Source organism: Triticum urartu, chromosome 4 (genome assembly GCF_003073215.2).
Source record: "Triticum urartu cultivar G1812 chromosome 4, Tu2.1, whole genome shotgun sequence".
Taxonomy (NCBI): Eukaryota; Viridiplantae; Streptophyta; class Magnoliopsida; order Poales; family Poaceae; genus Triticum; species Triticum urartu.
This window is the reverse complement of record NC_053025.1, coordinates 240,304,583-240,320,805: the sequence shown is the minus strand read 5'-3', so window position 1 is coordinate 240,320,805 and position 16,223 is coordinate 240,304,583.

Here is a 16,223-nt window from a genome sequence, read left to right as displayed (position 1 = left end):
AGTGAAACCAAAGAACCTTGAGAGTTTGGATAACTTGAAAGAAAGAAAGCAACGACGATGAACAAAGTTGAAAGCACTCCGTTAAGAAAAGAGGAACAAGGAAGAACCAATTCGGGTAGCGCTCCGATTGAAAAGAAAAGAAAATTGAATAAGAACTTGATAAGATGAGAAGATACTTGAATGAAAACATGACACTCTGGTTGGAAAAAGGTTAGCAAAGGAAAGAAATATGGTCTTGACAAACCGAGATGAGGGGTGAAGAGAGCAACATCGCTAGACCTCCGGGAGAAAGAATAGAAGTTGGATCGCTGGAACAAAAGAACGGAGAAGAAAAACAACATCTTCTACCTCCGATGAGCTTGAAAAGCATATTAAGGAGTAGGGTCGAACGGAATTGTTGGAAAAACCACCAATGAAAAGGATAAGCTTGATATGGTCTTATGGAATACATCTCAAATTATGAGGTGACAACCTGCCACTCACGGGAAAAAGAATTGGATTCGTATGAACAAGGAGACGAGAAAATATTTCATCGGGAGGGTAGATGGAGAACTTGGATCATATATTATCACCATTAATAGCATTAATCCTTAGGGAAAGCTTTAGGTGAAATATAAATCCAATGATGAGATTGATGGATTTAAAATACCTCATTCTTAACAACATGTGAATCATGAAACATGAACTCAAATTATCAAGAATGACATAAAACCACCTCCAATGATACGGTAGAAAGAAATTGCACTCCGGATTGCAAGATGAAGAAAACATGAGCTCCTCTGAAAAAAATCTCAATGAATACTCCGAGAAGGAATTAAATCTTTGATGAACCATCATGTAGAACCTTCATGAAGAACTCCGTTAAACAAAAGGATGATCAAACAGGAGGAAAGAGAAGTTGAAAACACAAGGTGAATCCTTGTACCGATTGAGATGAATCTCTGTGGTGAAATAGTTGAAAAAGGTTGGAACTCCGGGAAAAGGAGCAGATGAAACAATTGAAATCAGGAATTTGAAGAGCCTCCGGAACAGGGAATTGAGTTCGCTTGATGAAACAAGAATAAGAATTACATTATGCTTATCCTTCACCAATTAAATTGATGACAACCAACGGATTTGACATATTACTTATTCTCGTAGAAAAGATTAAGAGAGATATACCATAAACTTGAGAAAGGTCTCCAACGATCCACCGGTATGATTGAAGCAACGAATGAATCGATATGATAACGAATGAAGAGAACTCTTGACCGAACCACCGTAAGAACTGAAAAACGATTGAAGAAAAGATAAAGAAACAACGGGAAGAATTATGAAATGAATGAAGAAACTTGAGAGAATTTAGATATATGAGAACGAAGAGATGACAAACTGATTAGAGAATATTTGAATGATGCACCGGTAAGATTTGGAGAATGATAGCTGAAAGCTGAGAATGAATAATATTTGAAAAGATGGCCTTCAGAGGAAATAAATGGAAACAACTCATGAAATGCTCCGGGTGGGTGAAAAGAATTCTCATAATCAAAACCAATTATGAGAGGATGGCACGGAGCTAGAGCCATGAATCTTGAAGAGAAAGGAGCAAGATTTAGAGGAAAAATCTTCTCCGGTCTTCAAATGTTGAGAATGACGGTGAGAAACACCATCAAAAATTGTTGGGACACTCCGGAATGAAAATTAGAAAGGTTGAACCGCCGATGAAAGAATTGAAAGATCTTGGAGAAAGGCATTTAACTGATGACAATTCATTCTTACGTCAAACTTTGAAAGATTTGAGAATAGCTCCGGTAAAATTAGAAGAGTCAGGTAAGATCCTGGAAAAAGACCTGTGGGTTAGGGCCCACTCAAAAGAAACACCGTTGAACGATTATTAGAAAGGAAGATTGCACCGGTTGAATTAAATGACTTGACTGAGATAACACCCTCGAAATAGGTTGAACGGATCTTGGATGACAAGACGAGCCTTCTGAGATATCTTCAGCACTCCGGAACAATAGAATAGCGAGAAGTGGATGATTATGAGGTGCAACGGCATGGGAAAACATTTGAAACGAGGAAAAGGGATATGATCAACACCAAAACTTGAATTGAATCCACCGGAGAAGAAAGAGAACAAAAAAATAATGAACTTGTAGAGCATATTCATGAGAACCACTAGGTAAGAATATTGACGGAAAAGGATGGAGAGACTTTACAGTCATAAGGTAGATACTTGATAAAGAAATCTTAGTCCTCAAAGAAAAAGGGTGGGAGGGTGGGAAAACAAAGGCAACTTGGGATGGATGAAACAAATACCATTGAGAAGAACTGATACTTGATCTTGCGGATGTTGAAATGACCGGATCCACTTGAAGAGAAACACACCGGTTGAAAAGACATTGAGATGACAAACTCGATGATCAAGAAGGATTTGTATTCACACAGGAACATGAGAATACCATTTAGGAAAGGTATGGAATCAACATTTGACTTTGAAGCAACTCGAATACCACAACTCAAAAACAAAACAAAGGATTGGCTTGCAGAATAAGCCGGAACAAACATATGATAGAGATTTCGTCCGAAGTTTTCGTGGTGGGGCCTACACGGGCTCGATCGTACAACACCATCATGTACAAGGCAATGCACATGACATACGAAGCGTCCCCAAGTCAGCATAGCCAAGGACTCTTTAAGACACAACGAGACCACTATAAAATCAATCGTGGATAGGCGGACCACTAGACGTCGAACCCCAATTTCATATCATATATCTGTCGGAAAGATATCCTAGGAGCTACTTGAATTCCCACTTATAAAATCTCGAAACGTTATGCAATCAGGTGTTGGGGATATAGGGGAAGTATAATATCTCACCCAAAACTAGCAATCCTACATCCAGTTGTACCCATCCTTCAACACATAACCAAGAAACCTTCGGAAATCATTTACCTCAACCTTCGAAAAGCATCCATTATACGAGTTATGGCAATACTCCCGAACTCCCGCCCCAGTACTGGGTGGCGTCGAGGTTATCTCACCAACAACTGCATAAAAGAGATTTTCGATGTCGGCGAAACTCAGGTATTCCAGAACTGCAACGATAAAATTATGAAGACAACACCTCGGAGCTCAACTCCCCGGGACACTTCCACAACCCCTAAATGTCAGGAGGCACCAAGAACAATGTTCTCATCACAAAACCATTGGAACTATTTCAAGATACCCGCGTGATCCTAAAAAAATTTAGTGAAATTTGAGAAGAGCAGAGTCAAAACTCTACGTCAGGATGCCTCACCAGAGCGACGAAGGGATTGAGGAGTAAAAAGAAGTCCTACTCTCCTATATATATAATTCTTAAATGACTCAAAACATTTTTCTAGACTCATCAACGCCAACGATTCGATCAAGCAGGGGGATCCTAAGTCGGGGAAGGCTCTGATTACCAACTTGTAACGCCCTCGATGCGGCTATATCTCCCACGTGTCGAAGCACGACTTAGAGGCATAACCACATTGAAAGCAATGTCGCAAGTGAGGTAATCTTCACACAACCCCATGTAATACATAAGGGAAAGAGATACATAGTTGGCTTACAATCGCCACTTCACACAATACATGAATAAAGCATTACATCATCCAGATACAATCAAGGTCCTACTACGGAACCAAAATAAAAGAAGACTACCCCAAATGCTACACAGATCCCCGATCGACCCCAACTGGGCTCCACTACTGATCAACTAGAACGAAACAACACAAAGGACAAGATCTTCATCGAGCTCCTCCTTGAGCTCGGTCGAGTCACCTGTACGGTATCGTCGAACACGTGAACTGGTTTTGTAAGTATCTGTGAGTCACGGGGACTCAGCAATCTCGCACCCTCGCGATCAAGACTATTTAAGCTTATAGGAAGGGTAAAGGTATGATGTGGAGCTGCAGCAAGCGACTAGCATATTTGGTGGTAACATATGCGCAAAAGAGAGCGAGAAGAGAAGGCAAAATCATGGTCGAACAACTATGATCAAGAATTGATCCTAGAACAACCTACGTCAATCATTACTACACCGTGATCACTTCCCGGACTCCGCCGAGAAGAGACCATCACGGTTACACACGCGGTTGATGCATTTTAACTAAGTTAAGTTTCAGGTTATCTACAACCAGACATTAACAAATTCCCATCTGCCCATAACCGCGGGCACGGCTTTCGAAAGGACAAATCCTTGCAGGGGAGTCCCAACTTAGCCCATCACAAGCTCTCACGGTCAACGAAGGATATTCGTTCTCCCAATACAATCCGATCAGACTCGGCATCCCGGTTACAAGACATCCTCAACAATGGTAAAACAAGTCCAGCAACACCGCCCGAATGTGCCGACAAATCCCGATAGGAGCTGCACATATCTCGTTCTCAGGGCACACTCAGATTGAGTCAAGCTACGAGTAAAACCAACCCTCAAGTTGCCCTGAGGTGGCCCCGCAGGCTTCCCAGTTCGGACCAACACTCAGAGGAGCACTGGCCCAGGGGATTTAAATAAAGATGACCCTTGAGTCCGCGGAACCCAAGGAAAGAAAAAGGCTAGGTGGCGAATGGTAAAACCAATGTTGGGCATTGCTGGAGGATTTTTATTCAAGGCGAACTGTCAAGGGGTTCCCATTATAACCCAACCGTGTAAGGGACGCAAAATCCGGGAACATAACACCGATATGACGGAAACTAGGGCGGCAAGAGTGGAACAAAACACCAGGCATAAGGCCGAGCCTTCCACCCTTTAACAAGTATATAGGTGCATTAAGATAAACAAGATAATATGTGATATCCCAACAAAAACATGTTCCAACAAGCAACATCTCCAAACTTCACCTGCAACTAACAACGCTATAAGAGGGGCTGAGCAAAGCGGTAACATAGCAAAACAACGGTTTGCTAGGACAAGGTGGGTTAGAGGTTTGACATCAATATGGAAGGCATGATAATAAAGTGGTAGGTATCAACATAGGCATAGCAAAAGAGCGAGCAACTAGCAAGCAAAGATAGAAGTGATTTCGAGGGTATGGTCATCTTGCCTGCAAAGTTCGTAGAGTTGCCTTGATCCTCGTAAGCGTACTCAACGGGCTCCTCGTTCACGTACTCGTCTCCAGGCTCTACCCAAGCAAGGAAGCAACACCGGAATAAGCACACAACATAGTAAATGCAATGCTCAAGCAACATGATGCAAACATGGTATGATATGCGGGATGCGTTATGTGATGCATTTGCATGATTTGCAAAGATGATAGAACCTGGCCTCAACTTGGAAATCCAAAGAGTACACTGGAAAGGGGAGTTGATTTCGGTCGAAATCAATATAAAAACCCGGGAATCGGATGCACGGTTTGAAAAGACAAGCAAAACAAATATGGCACATATGGCGCCGGTCTGCGATAATCAGCAAGTAGCCAACTAAATGCATCAAGATAAATATACTAGAGCACTCACATATGACAACAAAATACATGGCAGGGATCCACTCATGATGCTTGACAAAAGATGAACACTGAGCTACGGCTAATTCATCCATTAACAGGTTCAAACAAGCATGGCAAAAATGCAAATGATAACAGGTTTCAGACTTAGTGAAATTAACACAAGTCTGGAATTTATAATCAGGATGCAATCTTTAGAACATGAAAACTACATGCTACAGGAACTTAACATGGCAAAGCAAGGCATGGAGTGAAACTACTCTAAGCACTTAATAAAAATCCCTTAGTGACCTTGAGCCAAAAAGGATCAGAAAATACATTTGCAAGCATGTGAACATGGCAAAAAAACATAAACAGATTCAGACTTAGTGAAAAACGGGAGCATGCAAAACAGTTAACGAGTAGACATGTTTATGAGCTCGATGCACTCACTACAGAGCATGGCATGACAAACTAAGCATACACCCGTCAAGAAGACATAGCATAGAAGCTAGACATGGCAAGAACAACAATATAGCATGCACGGATCAATAGCAACATCCTCGGCAAAATTGCTAAACATGTCAACAATCTGCCAGGATCATTTTATAGCAAAAGTAGAGCTCGATTGACTCAAGCTAGGGTGCTCCATAATTGTAAACAAAGACATTTATGGATATAGCACCACAATTTTAACAAAACATCCTTACTAATCATCCTCAAAAGAGGCACAGATCACTAGTAAACAACATGAACATATGACATAAAAGCAAAAACAGGACAAGGACTTAGTGAAATACTAAGTCCCTGAAATCAGCATCAATGATTACACTACATTGCATGTTTGTGCTAGTCACCACAAATATCAAAAAAAATACATGGAATACACCCCTGTAAATATGGCATGACATTTAACAAAACACATGTAGAGCTCAGGATCATAGAATGCACACATTAATCATGGCAAAAATGACAAAAGGCCATTTGCTGAAACAGATCTGCAACTTTCCTCACATAGCCCTCTTCCAACAGCATTTCGGGCATCAAGATGAGCTCAAATGAAAATTATGCAATGAGATGAAATGATCTACTCGTCGAGACGAACATTTTGATATGCTACATGCATGAATCAGAGCTACGGATGCAGAGTTACAACATGATGAAGATGGCATAAAATTTATCAGGAAAAAAGACTTAGACGAAAATCACCTCCGAAACTGGATCTAGGGTTTTGGGGCACACGGATCGAGGTGCCGGCACGAGCTCGCCGGGGAACCGGCCGGAGCAGCGGGGAAGGCGGCGGCCGGGCTCGGGGTCGCCGGATCCGTGATGGGCGGCGGCGGAGGCGACCCGCGGCGCGTCGCCGGAGGCACAGCGACGACGACGGGGCTCCCGCGGGGCGGCGAGGCACTCGCGGGCGGCGACGTGCAGGCGCAAGGTGGCGGAGGGATCTGACGGGCGCGGGCGGCGTAGGTGGCCGGCGACGGAGGAGAAGGCGGCGCACCTTGGGAGGAGAAAGGCGGCGGGGTCGCGATGCCTCTGGCCCGGTGGGCGGCTCGGGCGGGCCTCCCGCGGGCTCGCCGGGCCGCGCGGTGGAGTGGCGGCGATGTGGGCGCGCGGGCGCCACATGGCGTCACGGGAGTGGGTGGCGGCGGTGTCCGGCAGGATCGGACAATGTCCGGCCGCGCAGAGGGAGATAGAGCTAGGTTAGGGTTGGAAATGACCCAAAATTTCGGGGGAGTGTCTACATTTATAGGTAGGAGGAGCTAGGAAGCTCCAAATGAGGTGCGGTTTGCGGCCATGCGATCGTGATCGAACGCTCTAGATGATAGAAGGGGTTTTGGTGGGTTTTGGGCTAGTTTGGAAAGGTGTTTGGCTGCAACACACACGAGGCCTTTTCGGTCCGTCGGTTAACCGTTGGAGTATCAAACGAAGTCCAAATGGCACGAAGCTTGACAGGCGGTCTACTGGTAGTAAACCAAGGCCCCATGACAATACTCGGTCCAAACTGGAAATGTTTAACACCCGCACACGAAAAGAGGTAGAAAGGACCACCGGAGGACATAGGAGCGCTGGAATGCAAAACGGACAACGGGGAAAATGCTCGGATGCATGAGATGAACACGTATGCAAATGCAATGCACATGATGACATGATATGAAATACATGAAAAAGACAACAACACACGGAGACAAAAACCCAACAACGAGGAATAAAATAACTTAGTGCTAGAAACGGCAAGAGTTGGAGTACAGATAAGGTAAATTACATCCGGGGTGTTACAAAAGCTCACAAGTATGGCCAAGAAAATTTAAATTTTCAGCACAATCATCTAGCCTTTCTTGCAACAATTTAGTTTCTAAGTACTTATGCCTCTTGCAATATCTATCTTCCCTATTTGGTGTGTACTTACAAACCCAATGCACTCCACAAAAATTGACATGTTTATAGGAGACATTTTCATCATAACTAGTGCAATCATCATTAGTACCATGGATATTCAAGGAGTTCATAATAACATCATTGCAATCTTGCTCATCATTCAAAGATTTAGTGCCAAACATTTTAATGCATTGTTTTTCTAACACTTTGGCACAATTTTCTTTTCCATCATACTCACGAAAGATATTAAAAAGATGAAGCGTATGAGGCAAACTTAATTCATTTTTTTTGTAATTTTCTTTCTATAAACTAAAATAGTGATAAAACAAGAAACTAAAAGACTCGATTGCAAGATCTAAAGATATACCTTCAAGCACTAACCTCCCCGGCAATGGCGCCAGAAAATAACTTGATGTCTACTACACAACCTTCTTCTTGTAGACGTTGTTGGGCCTCCAAGTGCAGAGGTTTGTAGGACAGTAGAAAATTTCCCTCAAGTGGATGACCTAAGGTTTATCAATCTGTAGGAGGCGTAGGATGAAGATGGTCTCTCTCAAGCAACCCTGCAACCAAATAACGGAGAGTCTCTTGTGTCCCCAACACACCCAATACAATGGTAAATTGTATAGGTGCACTAGTTCGGCGAAGAGATGGTGATACAAGTGGTATATGGATGGTAGATAAAGGTTTTTGTAATCTGAAAATATAAAAACAGCAAGGTAACTAATGATAAAAATGAGCTCAAACGGTATTGCAATGCGTTGAAACAAGGCCTAGGGTTCATACTTTCACTAGTGCAAGTTCCCTCAACAATAACAACATAATTGGATCATATAACTATCCCTCAACATGCAACAAAGAGTCACTCCAAAGTCACTAATAGCGGAGTACAAATGAAGAGATTATGGTAGGGTACGAAACCACCTCAAAGTTATTCTTTCCAATCAATCCGTTGGGCTATTCCTATAAGTGTCACAAACAGCCCTAGAGTTCGTACTAGAATAACACCTTAAGACACAAATCAACCAAAACCCTAATGTCACCTAGATACTCCAATGTCACCTCAAGTATCCGTGGGTATGATTATACGATATGCATCACACAATCTCAGATTCATTTATTCAACCAACACATAGAACCTCAAAGAGTGCCCCAAAGTTTCTACTGGAGAATCACGACGAAAACGAGTGCCAACCCCTATGCATAGGTTCATGGGCGGAACCCGCAAGTTGATCACCAAAACATACATCAAGTGAATCACGTGATATCTCATTGTCACCACAGATACGCACGGCAAGACATACATCAAGTGTTATCAAATCTTTAAAGACTCAATCCGATAGGATAACTTCAAAGGGAAAACTCAATCCATTACAAGAGAGTAGAGGGGGAGAAGAAACATAAGATCCAACTATAATAGCAAAGCTTGCGATACATCAAGATCGTGCCAAATCAAGAACACGAGAGAGAGAGAGAGAGAGATCAAACACATACCTACTGGTACATACCCTCAGCCCCGAGGGAGAACTACTCCCTCCTCATCATGGAGAGCGCCGGGATGATGAAGATGGCCACCGGAGAGGGATTCCCCCCCCCCCTCCGGCAGGGTGCTGGAACGGGTCTAGATTGGTTTTCGGTGGCTACGGAGGCTTCTGGCGGCGGAACTCCCGATCTATTGTGTTCCCCGATCGTTTTAGGGTATATGGAGATATATAGGCAGAAGAAGTACGTCAGGGGAGCCACGAGCGGCCCACGAGGGTGGAGGGCGCGCCCGGGGGGTGGGCGCGCCCCCTACCTCATGGCTTCCTCGAGGCTTCCTTGACGTGTACTCCAAGTCTCCCGGGTTGCTTTCCTTCCAAAAATAAGTTCCGTGAAGTTTCAGGTCAATTGGACTCCGTTTGATTTTCCTTTTCTGCGATACTCTAAAACAAGGAAAAACAGAAACTGGCACTTGGCTCTGGGTTAATAGGTTAGTCCCAAAAATAATATAAAAGTGTATAATAAAGCCCATAAACATCCAAAACAGAAAATATAATAGCATGGAGCAATCAAAAATTATAGATACGTTGGAGATGTATCAAGAACCTCCTCAAAATGTCAAGCAGCTCCGCAGTTTTCTTGGGCTTGCAAGCTATTGTCGAAGATTCGTTGAGAATTTCTCTAACATTGCAAAGCCTCTTTCGAACATCCTCTAGAAGCATGTCAACTATGTTTGGATGCCTGAATGTGACGTTTCTTTCAACACCCTCAAAGAGAAGCTGGTTACAGCTCCTGTCTTGACTCCTCCTGACGAATCCAAGCCATTCGAAGTTTTCTGTGATGCTTCCTTGCAAGGTCTCGGCGCTATGTTAATGCAAGAGAAGAAAGTTGTGGCTTATACCTCTCGCCAGTTGAAGCCCAATGAAAGGAACTACCCCACTCACGATCTTGAGTTGGCGGCAGTTGTCCATGCATTATTAACGTGGAGACATCTCTTGTTGGGAAGGAAAGTGGAAATTTTCACAGATCATAAGAGCCTCAAGTACATCTTCACTCAACCCAACCTCAACCTCAGACAGACTCGATGGGTCGAAATGATTCAAGAATACAATATGAGTATTGAATATACTCCGGGCAAGGCCAATGTGATTGTAGATGCCTTGAGCAGGCAGGCTTATTGCAACAGCTTAATTCTCAAGCCCTTCCAATCGGACCTTTGTGAAGCTTTCCGCAAACTGAACCTCCAAGTTGTTCCTCCAGGCTTTCGAAGATCAAATTCGTGAGGCACAACTCCTGGATACCATGGTGAAGAAGGTGAAACATGGGATTGCCAAGAGCCAACCCAAATACAAGTGCTATCACATTGATGACAAAGACACTCTATTCTTCAAGGACCGGACTGTGGTTCCTAAAGGTGATCTAAGGAAAGTCATTATGAACGAGGCGCACAGTTCCCTTTTATCCATTCATCCTAGAAGTACGAAGATGTACCATGACCTCAAGCAGTCGTATTGGTGGACTCGAATGAAGCAAGAAATTGCTCAATTCGTGAATGAATGTGATGTCTGCAGAAGGGTGAAAGCAGAACACCAACGACCAGCTAGTCTCCTCCAACCTCTTGCTATTATAGAATGGAAGTTTGGCCATATCGATATGGACTTCATTACTGGATTTCCCAAGTCCAAGTGTGGAAATGATGCTATCTTCGTTGTCATTGACAAGCTTACAAAAGTGGCTCATTTCCTTCCAATCAAAGAATCTAACACAGCAGCTCAGTTGGCAGAGCTATACACCTCTATGATTGTCTCCTTGCACGGTATTCCACAATTTATATCTTCAGATCGTGGAAGCATTTTCACCTCCAAGTTCTGGACTCCTTCCAGAAGGCTATGGGCACCAACATTCGCTTCAGCACAGCATGCCATCCTCAAACTAGTGGCCAAGTCGAGCGAGTCAATCAAATACTTGAAGATATGCTCATGGCTTGTATCATTTCCTTCGGTATGAAGTGGGAGGATTGTCTTCCTTATGCCGAATTCTCCTACAACAACAGCTTCCAAGCGAGTTCGGGAAAGGCCCCATTCGAAACTCTCTGTGGCAGAAAGTGTCGTACTCCTCTCAATTGGCCAGAGACTCGTGAACGCCAACTTCTTGGTAATGACTTAATCACAGAAGCTGAAGAAATTTGTAAAGTTATCTGTGAAAATCTCAAAGCCGCACAATCGCGCCAGAAGAGTTACTATGATAGCAAGCACCGTGACTTGGCTTTTGAGATCGGAGACCATGTCTACCTCCGCATCTCTCCAATGAAAGGTACTCGTCACTTCGGTACCAAAGGGAAGCTTGCTCCTAGATACGTGGGTCCTTTCAAGATCATTGGGAAAAGAGGCGACCTCGCCTATCAACCTGAGCTTCCGTCCAACTTCGCAAATGTGCACGATGTGTTTCATGTGTCACAGCTTCGCAAGTGCTTCAAGACTCTTGAGCACACTATCAACTTCGAAGAGATTGATCTCCAAGAAGATCTGTCTTATCATGAGCATCCCGTTGCTATTCTTGAAGAAACCGAGCGCAAGACTCGCAACAAGTCAATCACATTCCTAAAAGTGAAGTGGTCACACCATTCCGACCGAGAAGCCACCTGGGAGCGTGAGGATCACCACCGTTCCGAATATCTGGAGTTCTTTCAGTCCTAGATCTCGGGGCGAGATCCTTTTGTAGTGGTGGAGTGTTGTAACACCCTGGATGTAACTTGCCATATTTGTAACTCCAACTCTTGCCATTTTCGGCTTTAAGTTATGAGATTTCCCTTCGTGGTTGGGTTTTGTCTTTTGTTTGGCTTTTTGTTCATGTCATGCATTTCATATCATTTCATCATGTGCATCGCATTTGCATTCATGTTTGTCTCATGCATGCGAGCACTTTCCCCGTTGTCCGTTTCGCAATCCGACACTCCCACATGCACCCGGCGCACCCCTCTTGTCTCTTTTCGTGAGCGAGAGTAAAATGTTCTCAGAGTGGGCCGAGATTTGTCACGTAGCCTTGGTACACCACCGGTATACTTCCCGTCAAATTTCGTTCCATTTGGAGGCCGTTTGATGCTCCGACGGTTAACCGGGTGATCGCAAAAGCCCCTTGTGTGTTGCAGCCCAACAACCCTTCACAACAGCCCAATAACCCATCTAAACCACCTCCATGTCCTCCGTCGTCGGATCACGATCGTGTGGGTGAAAACCGCACCTCATTTGGACACTCCTATCTCCATCTACCTATAAATATGCCTCCCCCGTCCAAATCCGCAGTCCAAACCCTAGCTCCACCCTCCACCGCGCCGCCGGACGTGTCTGCTCCGACCGGATGCATCCGCCTCCGCCCCCAGCGAACCACGAGCCGCCACGTGTCTTGCACGCCGCCCACCTCCGCCGCCAGCCCGCAGGCCCAGATCCGGCCCTCCCAGCCCGCGCGCCGCCGCCACCGCTTCGCCGCCCGCGCCCCCGCGCACCTCGCCTGCCGTCGCCTCGCCTCCGTCCGGGCGCCGCCACCGCAAGAACGCCTAGCCGGCCACTGCCAGGCATCTCCGCCGCCCGACCACGCCATTAGCCCTCCCCTTCACCGGCGCCACACCCCTCCATCACCGGACGCACCCCGCCGGCGCCGCCGCCTCGCCCGTCACCGGAACATCGCCGGATCCGCCGCCCCCGGATCGGGAAGAGATCCACCAAGAAGCCATCCAAACAACATTCGGATCCGCTCCATCCCGCACCGTCCCATCCACTTTCCCTCGAGGTCAAAATATTTTCTATGTCCTTGAACTCTAACATTATGATGCTCTGTTCAACATGCTATATCTCGGTGACCGTGGCTCCAAATCATGCATATGATATGTCAAATTGTTCGTCTCATTGAGCTTTTCATGTTAGAAGCATTTCCATGCATGTTACTGTCTATTGTGATGTCATTTTCATTGATGCAGGAGTGCTATAAAATGTTAGCTGCTGGTACTTATCAAATCATGATGATTTGTCATTTTTGTTGCATTTGATGTGTGCATCATATGAGCATGAGGTCTACATGTTTTTTGAACTACAACATGCCATCTTTATAGTGGGCAAGCCTTGTATTTTTGTGATCTATGTGGTGACTAAAACAAGCATGCAAACTAGGCTTCGTGATGTTGCTGTTATCAAGGACTTAGGATTTTGCTAAGTCTTTTCCCTGCCGTTATTTTGATGCCATGTAAACTTGATGCTACATTGAGATCCATGCTTATTTTGGGATACTTCAGTAAGGATGTATTGAACATTTGGTTATGCTCTATCCATTCATGCCCCTGTTTGCAATTATGGTGTGCTCTAGCATGTCATTTTCTTGCTCTACTTTTGCTGTAGCATGTTGTCTGCTTGCTCTAAACTTTGCTTCCTGATGTTATTTTTGACATGTTAGTATTTTCACCAAGTCTGTGAAGCTGATATCTTTTGCACTTTTGCCATGCTTGTTTGAACCTGCTCTTGTGTGATTTTGCCGTAGCTCAGTGTTTATGTTTTGTCAAGAATCTCTTTTACATCACTACCATATGCTTTGTTGTTATGTTGGAGTGCAGTAGCTTAGTTCTTGTTGCATTCTAAGTGGCATCATGCTGTTAATCGCAGATATGCGTCATTCTTGTGATGCTTGCCATTTGCAAATCGTGCATCCGTTTCTGGTGATCTTTATATCGGTTTCAACCGAAATCATCTCATCTTTCCAGCGGAATACTTGGTTTGCCAAGTTGATGCCTTGATCTTTCTTTCCCTTCCTAAGCACGCATATGCATTGCATATCATGTCTTGCATATCATGCCATGTATTGCATCATGTTGCTTGTGCATTGCACCGTGATTGATTGTTGTTCCATTGCTTGTGTTCTTGCCTTGGGTAAAGCTGGGAGACAAGTACGTGACCAAGGAACCTGTTGAGTACGCTAACAAGGATCAAGCTTTCGACAACTCTAAGAACTTTGCAGGCAAGATGACCATACCCTCGAAATCACTTTTATCTTTGTTTTGCTAGTTGTTCGTACAATCGCTATGTCGCACTACCTACCACTTGCTATATCATGCCTCCCATATTGCCATGTCAAGCCTCTAACCCACCTTCCTAGCAAACCGTTGTTTGGCTATGTTACCGCTTTTGCTCAGCCCCTCTTATAGCGTTGCTAGTCGCAGGTGAAGTTGAAGTTTGTTCCATGTTGGAACATGGATACTATTACTCCACACATCGACTGCTATCCAGCATGCATCTAGAATATTAAGTTCATAAGAACAGAGCAACGCTTTAAGCAAGATGACATGATGTAGAGGGATAAACTCATGCAATATGATGAAAACCCCATCTTGTTATCCTCGATGGCAGCAATACAATACGTGCCTTGTTGCCCCTACTGTCATTGGGAAAGGACACCGCAAGATTGAACCCAAAGCTAAGCACTTCTCCCATTGCAAGAAAGATCAATCTAGTAGGCCAAACCAAACTGATAATTCTAAGAGACTTGAAAAGATAACCAATCATACATAAAATAATTCAGAGAAGATTCAAATATTGTTCATAGATAAACTTGATCATAAACCCACAATTCATTGATCTCAACAAACACACCGCAAAAGAAGTTTACATCGAATAGATCTCCACAAGAGAGGGGGAGAACTTTGTATTGAGATCCAAAAAGAGAGAAGAAGCCATCCAGATAATAACTATGGACCCGTAGGTCTGAGGTAAACTACTCACACTTCATCGGAGAGGCTATGGTGTTGATGTAGAAGCCCTCCGTGATCGATGCCCCCTCCGGCGAAGCTCTGAAACAGGCCCCAAGATGGGATCTCATGGATACAGAAAGTTACGGCGGTGGAATTAGGGTTTTGGCTCCGTATCTGGTAGTTTGGGGGTACGTAGGTATATATAGGAGGAAGGAGTACGTCGGTGGAGCAACAGGGGGCCCACGAGGGTGGAGGGCACGCCTGGGGGGGTAGGCGTGCCCCCTACCTCGTGGCCTCCTGGTTGATGTCTTGACGTAGGGTCCAAGTCCTGTGGATCATGTTCGTTCCGAAAATCACATTCCCAAAGGTTTCATTCCATTTGGACTCTGTTTGATATTCTTTTTCTGCGAAACCCTAAAATAGGCAAAAACAACAATTCTGGGATGGGCCTCCGGTTAATAGGTTAGTCCCAAAAATAATATAAAAGTGTATAATAAAGCCCAATAATGTCCAAAACAGAATATAATATAGCATGGAACAATCAAAAATTATAGATACGTTGGAGACGTATCAAGCATCCCCAAGCTTAATTCCTGCTCGTCCTCGAGTACGTAAATGATAAAAACAGAATTTTTGATGTGGAATGCTACTAGGCATAATTTCAATGTAATTCTCTTAATTGTGGTATGAATATTCAGATCCGAAAGATTCAAGACAAAAGTTTAATATTGACATAGTAATAATAATACTTCAAGCATACTAACTAAGCAATTATGTCTCTTCAAAATAACATGGCCAAAGAAGGTTATCCCTACAAAATCATATAGTCTGGCTATGCTCCATCTTCACCACACAAAGTATTCAAATCATGCACAACCCCGATGACAAGCCAAGCAATTGTTTCAAAGTTTTAATGTTCTCAAACCTTTTCAATCTTCACGCAATACATGAGCGTGAGCCATCACTAGTAGAAAAAGGGTCAAACGTGAAGCACATTAGTGTCGGTTTGATTTTGGCCCGGTACTAATGGTACCATTAGTGCCGGTTCGAACGGATTTGCATTAATGCCGGTTCGTGTTGAACCTTTAGTACCGGTTCGTGGCACGAACCGGTACTAAAGGGGTGGTGGCAGGCTGGCGTCAGGCCGGGGCCCCACGATCACCTTTAGTACCGGTTCATTGCACGAACCGGTACTAAAGGTC